Source organism: Pteropus alecto, unplaced genomic scaffold (genome assembly GCF_000325575.1).
Source record: "Pteropus alecto unplaced genomic scaffold, ASM32557v1 scaffold126, whole genome shotgun sequence".
NCBI lineage: Eukaryota > Metazoa > Chordata > Mammalia > Chiroptera > Pteropodidae > Pteropus > Pteropus alecto.
Window position 1 is genome coordinate 1,878,557 of NW_006439187.1, and position 13,628 is coordinate 1,892,184.

A 13,628-nucleotide genomic window follows, 5' to 3' on the forward strand; every position below is an offset into this window, starting at 1 on the left:
TACATATTTATATATCAATGTATGCAATTAAATATGAGTAAAATATATAAAAGTATATTTAAGCATATATTAATAACTGTATAAAAGTATAATTTATAGTATAAATTAAATTCTAAAGTATCCTGTATTTCTCCTTTTAAAAGACTCATTATGCTTATAATTACTTGTTCAAGAACTGTATTTTCAATTAGACCATAAACTCCATGAAGAGAGGAACTGTTTAATTCTTGTTCATTACTATATACACAGCACATCAAGCATGCAATAATATGTAATGTGAAAGTCGGTGTAATGCTTAATAATAAAACGCAAATGGAAATAGTCCACAGTGATCCCTATTATTTGACATTGTTCTATATAAACTAATTAATACAATGAAAAAAGAAATAGAAGTTATAAATATTGGAGAGAATGTAGCAAACCTAATATCTATAAATGATATGATCTTCATACTAGGAAATCAAAATGATTCAAACAAAACTTTTTAGTGAGAATAGGAAAATTAAAGTTCAACAAGGTAGCTGGTATTTTTTAAACACAATGCATAGGTCACTACCTTTATTAAGACAAATAGCACCATTTAGAAAATATAATGTAAAAAATATATTTGTAATAAGCATAAAATAGCTATAATATACTTACAAATCTTAAGAAATGTGGTGAACTTATATAAACATTTTTTTAAAATGTGGAACCGTTTTAAAGGTAAATAAATGGAAATCATCTTTTGTTGCTACATGAGGAATCAAAATACTATGAAAATGTTAACTCTTCATAAATTAGTATAACTCAGTGCTACCCAAATCAAAATCCTAGTGGAATTGTCTGTTTAACTTGACTTGATAATTCTAGATTCCTTTGGAAATTTTAATATTCAAGAATAGCAAAGAAGAGTCAGGAGAAAAAAAAACAATGATATGGAGGACGTTTCTATATCTATTATCTTCCCTAATTCTTACCATTATTTTTCTCTTTATTCTGCATTTACTATTATAAGTTTTTTCTCCTTACAGCTAATGTTTCCTTGAGTTATTTTGTTCTGTGCCTAGATAGATCTGAATCACTTCTTAGTTATGTAATAATGTCTGAAGTTTCTCCTCTAATTTTATTCTGCATTTACAAAATTTATATTGTTTATCATGTTTTATTAGAGCCATGCATCACTTAATGATGGGAATATGTTATGAAAATTGTGTTGTTAAGTGATTTTATTATTGTGAAAACATCATAGAGTGCACTTACACAAACTTAGATGGTATAGCCTATTACACACCTATGCTATATAGTATAGCTAAATTTCTCCTAAGCTACAAACCTGTACAGCATGTTATTGTACTGAATATTATAGGCAACTGCAACACAATGGTAAATATTTGTGTATCTAAACATATATACACATAGAAAAGATACAGTAAAAATAAGGTATTAAAAATGAAAATGGTACATCTATAAGGCACTTACCATAAATGGAGCTTGCAGGACTGAAAATTACTCTGGGTGGGTCAGTGGATGAATGGTAAGTGAAAGTGAAGGCCTGGAACATTACTGTATACTACTTTATAAACACTGTACACTTAGGCTATACTAAACTTATAAAAAAATTTCTTCAATAATAAATTAAGCTTAGCTTACTGTAACATTTTTTTACTTTATAATTTTTTTTAACTTTTGACCTTTCTGTAATAACACTTAAACACACATCATATAGCTGTACAAAAATATTTTCTTTATTTATATCCTTAATCTATGTTTTTTTTTCTATTTTTCTATTATTTTATTTTTTTAAGCTTTTTGTTATAAACTAAGACACAAACATACACATCAGCTTAGGCTTACACAATCCAGGACCATCAATATCACTATCTTTCAACTCAAAAATCTTGTCCCACTAGAAGGTCTCCAGGGGCAATAATATGAATGGAACTGTCATTTCCTATAATAACTATGCATTTTTAAAAATATTTCCTGAAAGACCTGCCTGAGGCTCTCCTTGAGGAGATGTAACTCTTTTTAGAAATATGTCCATGTTGGTTTGCTTGGTTTATTTATTTTTTCATAGATTTGCTTGTAAGCAGATAATGTACCATGAATATTCCTTTTTATTAAATAAACCTTTCAGCGTCGAGACCCAACTTTTTAAAAAGATTGTTAAGATCTGAAAAACTTATGCTAATCCCTTCATTGTAAATTTTTAGGGGAGTTCTATTTCTTCTCATGCCTTTTCTTTCCTCTTGCCTCTTGTTCAGCTATGTGTTCCTGCTCCAGTTCCAACAATTCTCCATTAGTCAATTCATCAGGAATCACCTCTAGGAGCACCTCAATGTCATTTTCATCCATATTCAGGTTAAAATTGTTTGCCATCTCAACTATAGTCATTGGCAAATCCTTTTGAATCATGGACAAACCTCTTGAGTGTCTTCTTTCAGATACTATTAATATATTTTTGGTCACATCTCCCCAAAACCAAGCAAGATTTTTGATGTAATCATAGATGTTGTAATCCAAGAATTGTATCACTGTCTTCTCAATGTCTTTCTCAGTTGCAGCAATAGCTTGAGCAAAGGACTTCCTCAGGTAAGTGGCCTTAAATCTTCTATAACTTTTTGATCCATTGGTTGGATGAAAGAGGTAGTGTTTGGGGAGAGAAACACTGCTTAGATATTGGGTTGAAGATTACAACAAAAAAGAAGACGTTTGGGAGCATTATCAACAGTAAGCAAGATCTTAAAAGATATGCTATTCACCAAATAGTACTTCTCTATTTTGTTGGCACAGCAAAATTCATGAGGACACCTTGGAAGACCATCTGGGTCATCTATGATTTCTTATTGCTCCTGTAGTACACTAACTGTGTGCTTATTAATATTCTTAAAGGCCTAAGGGTTTTCACTGTGCCAGGTCACAGAGGATTTTAATTCGTAGCCTGTAACATTGCCCAGAAAAAAGATTGTGATCTTCTCCTTAAGTGGATGGAATCCTGGCATTGACTTGACCTCCTTATACATGAAAATTCTTTTAGACATATGTTTCCAGAATAGGGAATTTTCGTCCATACTGAATATTTGCTCTGGCAAGTAATTTTCCTCCATAATCAGCTTATCTAGAGTTTTAAAAATTCTTTAGCTGACTTCACATCAACATCCACAGACTCACCACTTACTTTCACATTATATAATTAATAAAAATTCTTGAATAATTTAAACAACCCGGAGCCAGCAGTTGGTCAGCATTGTAGTCGGTCCAGCCTTTTCTTTTAACATGGCAAACAATTTTTTTGCTTTAGTTTTGATCACCATGGTGCTGAGAAAAAATATGCTTCTGTGTCTAGTCTTCAATTCAGATCATTAGCAGTTTCTGCATGTCTGATATAGGCCCTTCTCAAATTTTTGTTTGTCTCATTGTCTTCAATGAAGCAGATCGTTTAATGACTTCTATCTATTTGTTCTTGTTATTTAGGATCATAGCTATAGTGGAATGAGACATAATAACTGATGAGCAAAAACCATAACTGATTTTTCCCTTTTGTAGTCTTTAATCACTTTTAATTTCATTCTCGTGTTAAATACTTTATGTGGTCTCTTACTAGCAACATTAGCAGTGGATTTTTTATACTTAGGAGCTATGATGAACAAAAAAAACCTGATAAGATTAAATCAAGTACAAGATAAAATGATGCAATAAGGAGACACAGTAAAAACAAGATGTATGATACTGTTGCCAGCATAACACAGTATACTGTTTTACAGCAAACAAGAAATTCTGGAACTGGAGAATACTACAGATAAAATTTAAAAAAAATTTTTTTTCATAGATAGCTTCCACAGTAGACTCAATTAGATAGAACAAAGAATCTGTGAGTTGGAAGACAGAATGCTTGATATTTTCCAGTCAGAGTACAATAAAGAAATTAGAATAAAAATAGTAAAGAAAATTTATGTGAATTATGGAATGCCATCGACAGAAACAATATTTGCATTATGGGATTCTCACAAGGTAAAGAGAGGGAGAAACAAATTTTATATAAAGAAATAATGGTTAAAAATATTCCAAATTCTGGAAGTGATATAGCTATGAAGCTATGTCACTATATCACATGAAGCTCAAAAATCCCCAAATAGATTGAACCCAAAGAGAACTTTACTGAGACACATTACATTGCAGCTCTTAAAAAACAAGGACACATGTCTGTTACAGAAGACTCTTTAATATTTCTTGTAATGATGGCTTGTTGGTGATGAATTCCTTAAGTTTTTTTCTGTCTGGGAAGCACTTTATCTCACCTTCCATTTTAATCAAAAGCCTTGCTGAGTAGAGTATTTGTGGTTACAGATTCTTGTTTTTCATAACTAGTAGGTTGCTTACCTCCATTTCATTTAACTTATTTTCTGGAGTTTTCTTTTGTTGTTTCATTTGTGGCATGTTTCTTTGTTTTCTCATTCTATTAGCCTCTCTGTGTTCTTTTTTATGTGTCAGGAATATTTGTTTCGTCTCTCAGCCTTGGCCAGATTGCCTAATGTGGAAGGTGTCCTGTGTAGTCCCATGTTCATGGCAGTGCTACTCACTATAGCCAAAATATGGAAGCAATCTAAGTGCCCATCAACAGACAATTGGATAAAAAAAATATGGTTCATATATACAATGGAATATTACTCACCCATAAACAATGAAATGCTATCATTTGCAATGATATGGATGGATCTAGAGATTATTATGCCGAGTGAAATAAGTCAGACAGAGAAAGATAAATGCCATATGATTTCACTTATATGCAAAATCTAAGGAACAAAAAAGAACAAACTAATCAAAAAGACTCACAAATATATTGGACGATTTGGTGACAGACAGAGGGGAGGTGAGTTGTGGAGCTGGGAGAATGGGGTGAAGGATTAAAGAAGTACAAATTAGTAGTTGATAGTTGAGCACGAGAATGGGGAGCATGACGCAGGGAATGCAGTTAGAATTAATATGATGGCTAAGTGGAGGGCCAGGGGAGGGAGGGAGCAATTGGGGAAATCATTTTATGAACAATATAGATGTCTAACCAATGTACTGCATACTTGAAACTAATTTAAATAAATAAATTTATTTAAAAATCAAGGACACAAAGAGAATTTCAAAAGCAGCAAGAGAAAAAAGACTTATCACATACAAGGTAATACTGATAAGGTTATAATGATATTTCTCAGCAGAAACCTTGCAGACCAAGAAACAGTGGGATAATATATTCAAAGTTTTCAAAGAAAAAAAAAAGTCAACCAAATATACTTTCCCCAGCAAAGTAGTCATTCAAAAATGAAAGAGACGTAAAAACTTTTCCAGACAAACACTGAGGACTTTCATCACCTCTAGACCTGTCCTACAATAAATGCTAAAGTTCTTTAAGCTGAAACAAAAGGAAACTAATTAATAATATGAAAACACCTGAAAGTATAAAATTTACTGATAAAAGTGAATATATAGGGAAATTCAAAAACAATCTAGTACTGCAGTGATGGTATGCAAATCACACTGAACTCCAGCATATAGAATGAGACAAATGGGTTAAAATAACTATAGGTACAATATTATGTTGATGAATACACAATATCAAAAGTTATAAATTGGGACATCAATATATATTGTGGGGGCAAGGAAACGAGTATAACTCTCTTCTTCAATTGAAATTCAGTTGTTATCAGCTTAAAATAGATGGGTACAACTATCAGATATATTATGAAACCTTCATGGTAACCACAAGGCAAAAACCTATAATAAATACACAAACAAAAAAGAGAAAAAAATCAAAGCATACCACTAAAAGACATGAACAACTCCCAAAGAAAGGCAACAAGAGAGGAACAATGGAGCAAAGGAAATGCAAAACAATCAGAAAGTATTTCACAAAATGGTGATACTAAGTCCTTAACTAGCAACAATTACTTTAAATGTAAGTGATTTAAATTATCCAATTAAAAGACATAGAATGGCTAAATGATAAAAAACAAAAACAAAAACAAAAACAAAAACAAAAACAAAAAAAAACCTAATACTTCCTACAAGAGACTAACTTAAACTTTAAGGACACTAACAGGTTGGAAGTGAAGGGGCAGGAAAAGATATCCCATTTAAATGGAAACCATAAAAGAACAAGGGTAGCTATACATATATGAGACAAAATAGACACAAGGTCAAAAACTTTAACAAGAGATAATAAAGGTTATTATGTAATGATAAAAAAAAAATCATTAGGAGGCTATAACAATTTTAAACATATGCACACCCAATATCGGAGCACCTAATATTTTAAACAATTATCAACTGATCTGAAAGAAGAAAAAGTCAGTGATGCAATAAGAGTAGGGGATTTCGATATCTCACTTTCAACAATGGATAAATCATCCAGACAGAAAATCAATAAGAAAATAATGGACTTGAATGATACTTTAGACGAAATGAACCTAAGAGGCATATACAAAACAATCCATCAATAGCAAGAGAACACACATTTTTCTCAAGTGTATACAAAACATTCTAAAGGATAAGTCACATAATAATTACAAAATGATTCTTAGCAAATTTAAGAAGATGCAAATCATAGCAAGTACCTTTTCTGACCACAATGTCATAAACATGTAACAAGCTAAAAGCTGGAAAATTCACAAATATGTAGAGATTAAACAACTTGCTCAAGAATGACAAATAGATCAAAGAAGAAATCAAAAGATAAGTCAAGAAATATCTTGAAACTAATGAAAATGATATCTCAATATATGAAAAGTTATGGTGTGCTGCAGAGTCAGAATCAAAGATGGCAGTGTAGGAAGATCCTGAACTTACCTTCTCCCATTGACACACCAAAATACAGCTACACATGGATCATTTCCCTCTGAAAATGATCTGAAAACTAGATGAACTGATCTCCACAACAAAGAATAAAGGGACCATATTGAGACTTTAGCGGGGTCAGAGACATGCTCTTGCAAAAAGTCTCACCACCGTAATAGCAACATATAATAGGGAGAAATTTTACGAGACAGGTGCTTTTCCTAGAGGAACAAAAGGTTGTTGCCCCACGTCTGACATACCAATCCCTGGAAGATATATCAGAAAGAAGAGTCCTCAAAATTCCTGGATTAGAAAATCAATAGGGCTAGTGCGTAAGTGACCCGAAGTACTATGGGAAACTGAGATCTCCTCTTAAAGGGCTCATGTATGGTCACACTTGACCCAAGACCCAGTAGGGAAAAAAATAAGCAATTTGAAAACACCTAGACTATATAGAAAGGAGGCTCACTTACTAACCTAAAAGCATCAGCTGGAGGGGCGGGGGACAGTTGAAATGCTCCCAGTAGACTCAGTTAAGACACTTCTAATCTAAGTTGCTACTGCAAACAGGCCAACCCAGATATGGCACCCTCCTGTCACCTTGCTAAGACCGGTGGGAATGAGCAGTCACAACAATATTTCATTGCCTTGATAAAACTGAGAGTGTGAGCAGTTATAACATGCCCTTGTTTCTTGGATGGGACAGGTTAGCATGAAGGATATCAGCATTTTCTTGCTCTGTAGCTAAAGTCTGAGAGCATGAACAGTTGCAAACCATCCCCTGACCCCCTGGTTGGGGCTGGCAAACACTAATGGTCATGGTATGCCCCTGCACCTCAACCTAAAGCTGGCATGTGTGCACAGTCAAGGCAATCTCTATCTGCACTGCTGAAGCCCAAGGATGTGCACAGTCAAAACATTTTCCCATGGCTTTCTTGCAAACAGCCAAGTCAGCCCTGCTTTCTACACTCTGCAGCTGCCTTTCTAAAGCCAGCCTGGTGCACACAATTCACACAGGGGACAGACATTGATCGCCTAACCCTGCTTGCCAAGAGGGCTGGTATAACTGAGCTCCACAGATCTGTAACAATCCAAAAGACAGTTTTGGCATACCACCACCCTCAGGGCACTGGAAAAAAAGCAGATTGAAACAAAAACCCAGTCTTTCTGTGATAAAGGTCTATTTATTTGCATGGAGCTTCATCTTGAGGCACAAGCTTCAGGTTTCCCTCAAAAGCAGGGAGTCATTATCCTTGTGTACCCTATTGGCTTCAATACAGCTTGATGAAACTTACCAGAAAGGACCTAAACACTCACCTAGAGTCCCAATTTTGGCAACTGTTGCACAGGGGACTCCTCCAGATTTTCTGGTCTGGAGGTGAAGAGGATAATGATTATATATATAATCTGTTGTTGCATACTATAAAAGTTACTATCAGGTATTCTGTCTTCTAATCAGTTGCAACTAGGTACTAAATGAGATTCCTCCTACTTGGAACACTGATAAGTCTTGGTACATCCTCAGTGTAGGGGAAATATCAAGAATAAATTATGATTCATATATACAATGGAATATTACTCAGCCATTAAAAGAAATGAAATCCTATCATTTGCAATGATGTGGATGGACCTAGAGGTTATTATGCTGAGTGAAATAAGTCAGACAGAGAAAAATAAATATCACATGATTTCACTTACATCCGAAATGTAAGGAACAAAAAGAACAAACTAATCAAAAACAGACTCACAAATATAGTGGACAATCTGGTGATGGACAGAGAGAAGGGGGATTGGGAGCTGGGAGAATGGGATGAAAGGTTAAAAAAGTACAAACGAATAGTTAATAGTTGGGCACGGGGATGGAGAGCATGGCATAGGGAATGCAGTTAGCATTAATATGTTGGCTAGGTGGAGGACCAGGGGAGAGAGGGAGCAATTGAGGGGACTGTTTTATGAACAATATAAATGTCTAACCAATGTACTATATACTTGAAACTAATTAAAATAAATATTTTTTTAAAAAAAAGCTTAACCACCAATTTAAAAAAATTATAAATTAGGGAAACAGAACAATCACAAAAGTTTGATACATAACCTAAAGCTGGGGCAAGAGTGAATGACAAGGATCATCACCTACACAAGGCCAGTTCTTCAAGACAAAGTTAGGTAGCTGGTTCAACTAATACATAGAAACAACACAGAGAGTCAAGCAAACTTAGAAGAAAAAGAAATATACTTCAAACAAACAAACAAATAAGACAAAACCCCAGAAAAAGATCTTACGGACATCTACTTAAGAAAAAATTCAAAGTAATGTTCATAAAAATGCTTGCCAATCTAAAGAGAATAATGGATGAACACACTGAAAAATTTCACAAAGATATAGAAAATATAAGAACGTACCAAACAAAAGGTATAAATGAACTGAAAAATTCATTAGAGATGTTCAGCAGAAGAATAGATAAAATAGAACCACAAATCAGCAACCTGGAAGACAAACAATGGAAAAGTCCCAGACTAACTAAACAGTAAAATAAAAAATGAATAAAAAAACAGATGATACATTAAGGAACCTCTGGGAAACATCAAACTGAATAACATGTGTATACAGGGGTTCCAGAAGGAAAAGAGAGTGAGAAAGGGCCAGATAAATTATTTGAAGAAATAATGGTTGAAAAGTGCCCTTTCTGGGAAAGAAAACAGACATCCAGGTCCAGAAAGTTCCAAATAAGATAAAGCCAAGAGAGTTCCAAATAAGATAAAGCCAAAGAGAAACACACTAAGACGTATTATGAATAAAATAGTAACAGTAAGGATAAAAAATTCTTAAAAACAGAAAGAAAAAAACAACTTATTATATATGAAGAAAATCTCATATCAGAAGATTTTTTAGCAGAAACTTTACAATCCAAAAGGAACTTGCATCCAGAAAGAAAAAGTTGAAAACCACATGATATCACTTATATGTGGGATATAAGCCTAAAAGCAACAAATGAACAGGACAACCAAACAGAGACTTGTGGACATGGACAATAGAATAGTGGTTACCAGAGGTTAGGGGGAATGGCGAAGGGGAGAGATTGATGGGGTAAAGGGAGTCAAATATGTGGTGACAGAAAGAAATCTAACTATGAGAGGTGAATACACAGTGTAAATATATATAAGCCTTATTGTTAAAATGTACAGCTGAAACTTCCTGGATTTCATTAACAAAAGTCACCATAAAAAATTAAAGCCAGGTTCAAAAAAAAAAAAAAAAGCCAACCAAGAATTCTCTAACTGGCAAGATTATTATTCAGAATTAAGAGATTCTCAGAGGAGAAAAAGCTAAAGGAGTTCATGGCCAATAAGCTGGCATTACAAGAAATGTTAAAGGGACTTCTCTAAACTAAAAGAAAAAGGCATTAATTAATAATAAGAAAGCATATGTAAATGAAAACCACACCATAAAAGTTAAATAAATAATGAAGTTAGCGGATCAATCACTTATAAAGCAAGTTTAAAGAGTAAAAAACAAAAGTAATAAAATTAATTAAAACTACAGTAATCAGTTAAAAGGTCTGTTAAATAATAATATGTAAAATATATCATCAAAATGTAAAACATGGTGGAGTAGTAAAATGTAAAGCTCTAGAATGTGTTTCAACTTAATTTACTATCAACTTAAAAAGGACTTAATACCCAATTTTAATCAATATACATCGGATAGTGTATGTGAACCTCATGGCAACCAGAAAGAAAAAAAACTTAAAGTAAATGCACAAAAGAAAATGAGAAAAGAATATAAGCATAACACTGGAGATGGCCATCAAACTACAAGAGAAAAAAATAAGAAAAAAGAAACAGAGAATAACTATCAAAACAGCAAGAAACCAATAAAATTATAAATAAAAAATACTTATCATTAATTACTTTATATATAAATGTAGTACAATGTCCAATCAAAAGATATAGGGTGACTGGAGTTAGAAAATGAATACCCTTGGAGACTGGGACAAATGGTAGATGATAGTGGCTTTGTTCACCTCCTCTTGTGACCACATCAAAGTTGTGATGGCAACACAGAACAAATAGCAAGCAGAGTCACCTGAGGGTCTAGGTGAAAGAAGTCCTACAACTAGGGAGAGAAGTAAGAAATTACCCTGCAATTATAGGAGGTAGAAGGGAGCAAAAACACAAGGCTACCCAGTCCCAAGCAAGTGACTGAGTGGGATAAAGGCTACAGCGGTTGCAGCCAGCAACTGCAGATGTTCCTCTTAAAGGGGCTGTGTTTGCAACCAGACTTTTACAGTGATGGACTCACTTGCTCTGAGAACTACCACTGGGATAGCTGCTCTAGGGACAGCAGGGACTTACAGGGGGACAATGAATTTTCCAAGCAAGGGCCAGAGGCTAGTCTTTCTCCCAGGTAGAGTGCTGGTAGTATCCATTCTTCCTCTGTGGAGCCCTCCCCACTCCCAGTGTGCAGAAGAGGCACCGCCATAGCTAAGGTGTTGTTAAACTGGATAACAGAGGTTGCTCTGCCCAAAGGATTCTATGAAACTCCACCTCTCCCAACTTGTGGCCCTACCCAAGTTGCATCCAGTTGTCTCTTTGGTGTGCCCTGTACAAGTTGCTGAGCAACTCCAAGAACCATACTTGTGGCAGCGGGCTTTTGTTTCTGGCATGGCTTCTTTAGGCAACCATAAGTACAGCATCTGTGAATTGACTGCTGAACATTAACAAGTGGCACTGGAGAGGCACAGGTTGGGGCTAAATTTGGCCTGCAGCTGAACCCCTCTCAGGACTTTGCCATTGGACACCTACTACACAAAGCCATGCTAAAAAGACCAGGACACTTAGGATCTTTGCTTATTACATAGAAACAGATACAGAAAGGCAGGCAAAATGGGAAGACAAAGAATCAGAACCCATATGAAAGAACAGAACAGAACTCCAGGGAAAATGGAGTCAAGCAATCCACCAGATGCAGAATTAAAAACACTGGTTATAAGAATACTCAGTGAACTTAGGGAAAGGGTAGATGAACTCAGTGAGAACTTTAATGAAGAGATAAAAAATGGAAATGGAAATTATAAAAAGGAACTAGTCAGAGATGAAGAATACATTATAGAGATGAAGAGTATATTAGAAGGAATCAACAGAATGAATGAAGAAGAGGATCGAACCGCTGATATAGAGGATGGGAAAGCCAAGAACACCCAATCAGAACAGCAATACAAAAGAAGCCAAAAATATGATTGTAAGTTAAGGAGCCTATGGGACATAATTAAATGTAAAACCGTCCATGTCATAGGAGTACCTGAAAGAAAACAAGAAGTTGAAGAGTTATTTAAAGAAATAATGATGGAAAATTTCACTAACTTGGTGAAAGAAATAGATATAAAATCCCAGGAAGCTCAGAGAGTCCCAAGAAAGAGGAACCCAAAGAGTTCTACACCAATATACATCATAATTAAAATGCCAAAGGTTAAATACAAAGACAGGATCTTAAAAGCAGCAAGAGAAAAGCAGTGAGTTACCTACAAAGTAGCACCCATAAGACTGGCAACTGATTTCTCAAAAGCAACTATGCAGGACAGAAGGGCTTGGCACAAAATATTCAAAGTGATGAAAATCCAGGATCTACAATACAACCAAAAATACTTTATCCAGCAAAGCTACCATTTAGAGTCAAAGGATGAATAAAGAGTTTCCCAGACAAAAATAAGTTAAAGGAATTCATTAACACCAAGCCAATATTACAGGAAATGTTGCAGGGACTTCTTTAAGAAGAAAATAACATGTATCGAAAACGTGAATAAAAAATGGTAATAACTACATCCCTATCAACAATACCTCAAAATGGAAAAGAATTAAGTGCTCCAACCAAAAGATAGAGTGGCCGAATGGATAAGAAAACAAGACTCCTACATATGCTGCCTACAAGAGATTCACTTCAGATTAAAAGACACACAGAGACTAAAAGGAAGGGGATGGAAAAAGATATTGCCTTGATAGACCTAGAGGGTGTTGCATTGAATGGAATAAGTCAGGTAAAGACAAATATCACATGATTTCACATACATGTGGAATCTAAAGAACAAAATAAACAAAACAACAACAAAGGAGGAAACAAACTCATAGATACAGAGAATATTTTGAGAGCTACTAGATGGGAGGTGGATTGTGAGAGACAGTGAAAATGAGCAAATGGATTAAGAAGTACAAATGGATAGTTACAAAATAGTCATGAAGATATAAAGTGTAGCATAAGGAAAATAGTCAACAATGTTAACTATAATAAATATGTAATGGGGAGTAGGGGTACTAGATTTAGTGGGGCACTTTGTGAGTTATATAGATCTCTAATCACTATGCTTACAACTGAAACTAATACATTATCATATGCCAACTATAATTGAAAAAAAACTCATTGAATTGTACAATGTAAATATGAGCAACAAATTGTTTATTATATTTCAATAAAGCTGTAAATAAAGAAAATGACTGAGAAAACTGGAAAGCCACCTTCAAAAGAACTAAACTAATCTGTTGTCTATCACTGTACACCAAAATTAGCTTGAAATGGATTAAGGACCTGAATATAAGACCTGAAACAGTAAATTGCATAGAAGAAAATATAGAAACTAAACTCATAGACCTTGGACTTAAAGAGGATTTTATGAATTTGACCTCAAAGGCAAGGGAAGTAAAAGCTAAAATAAATGAATTGAACTACATCAAACTAAAAAGCTTCTGCTCAGCAAAAGAAACCTTCAAAAGGTAAAGAGACAACCATCCGAATGAGAAAATGTATTTGCAAGCAATGCCTCCAATAAGGG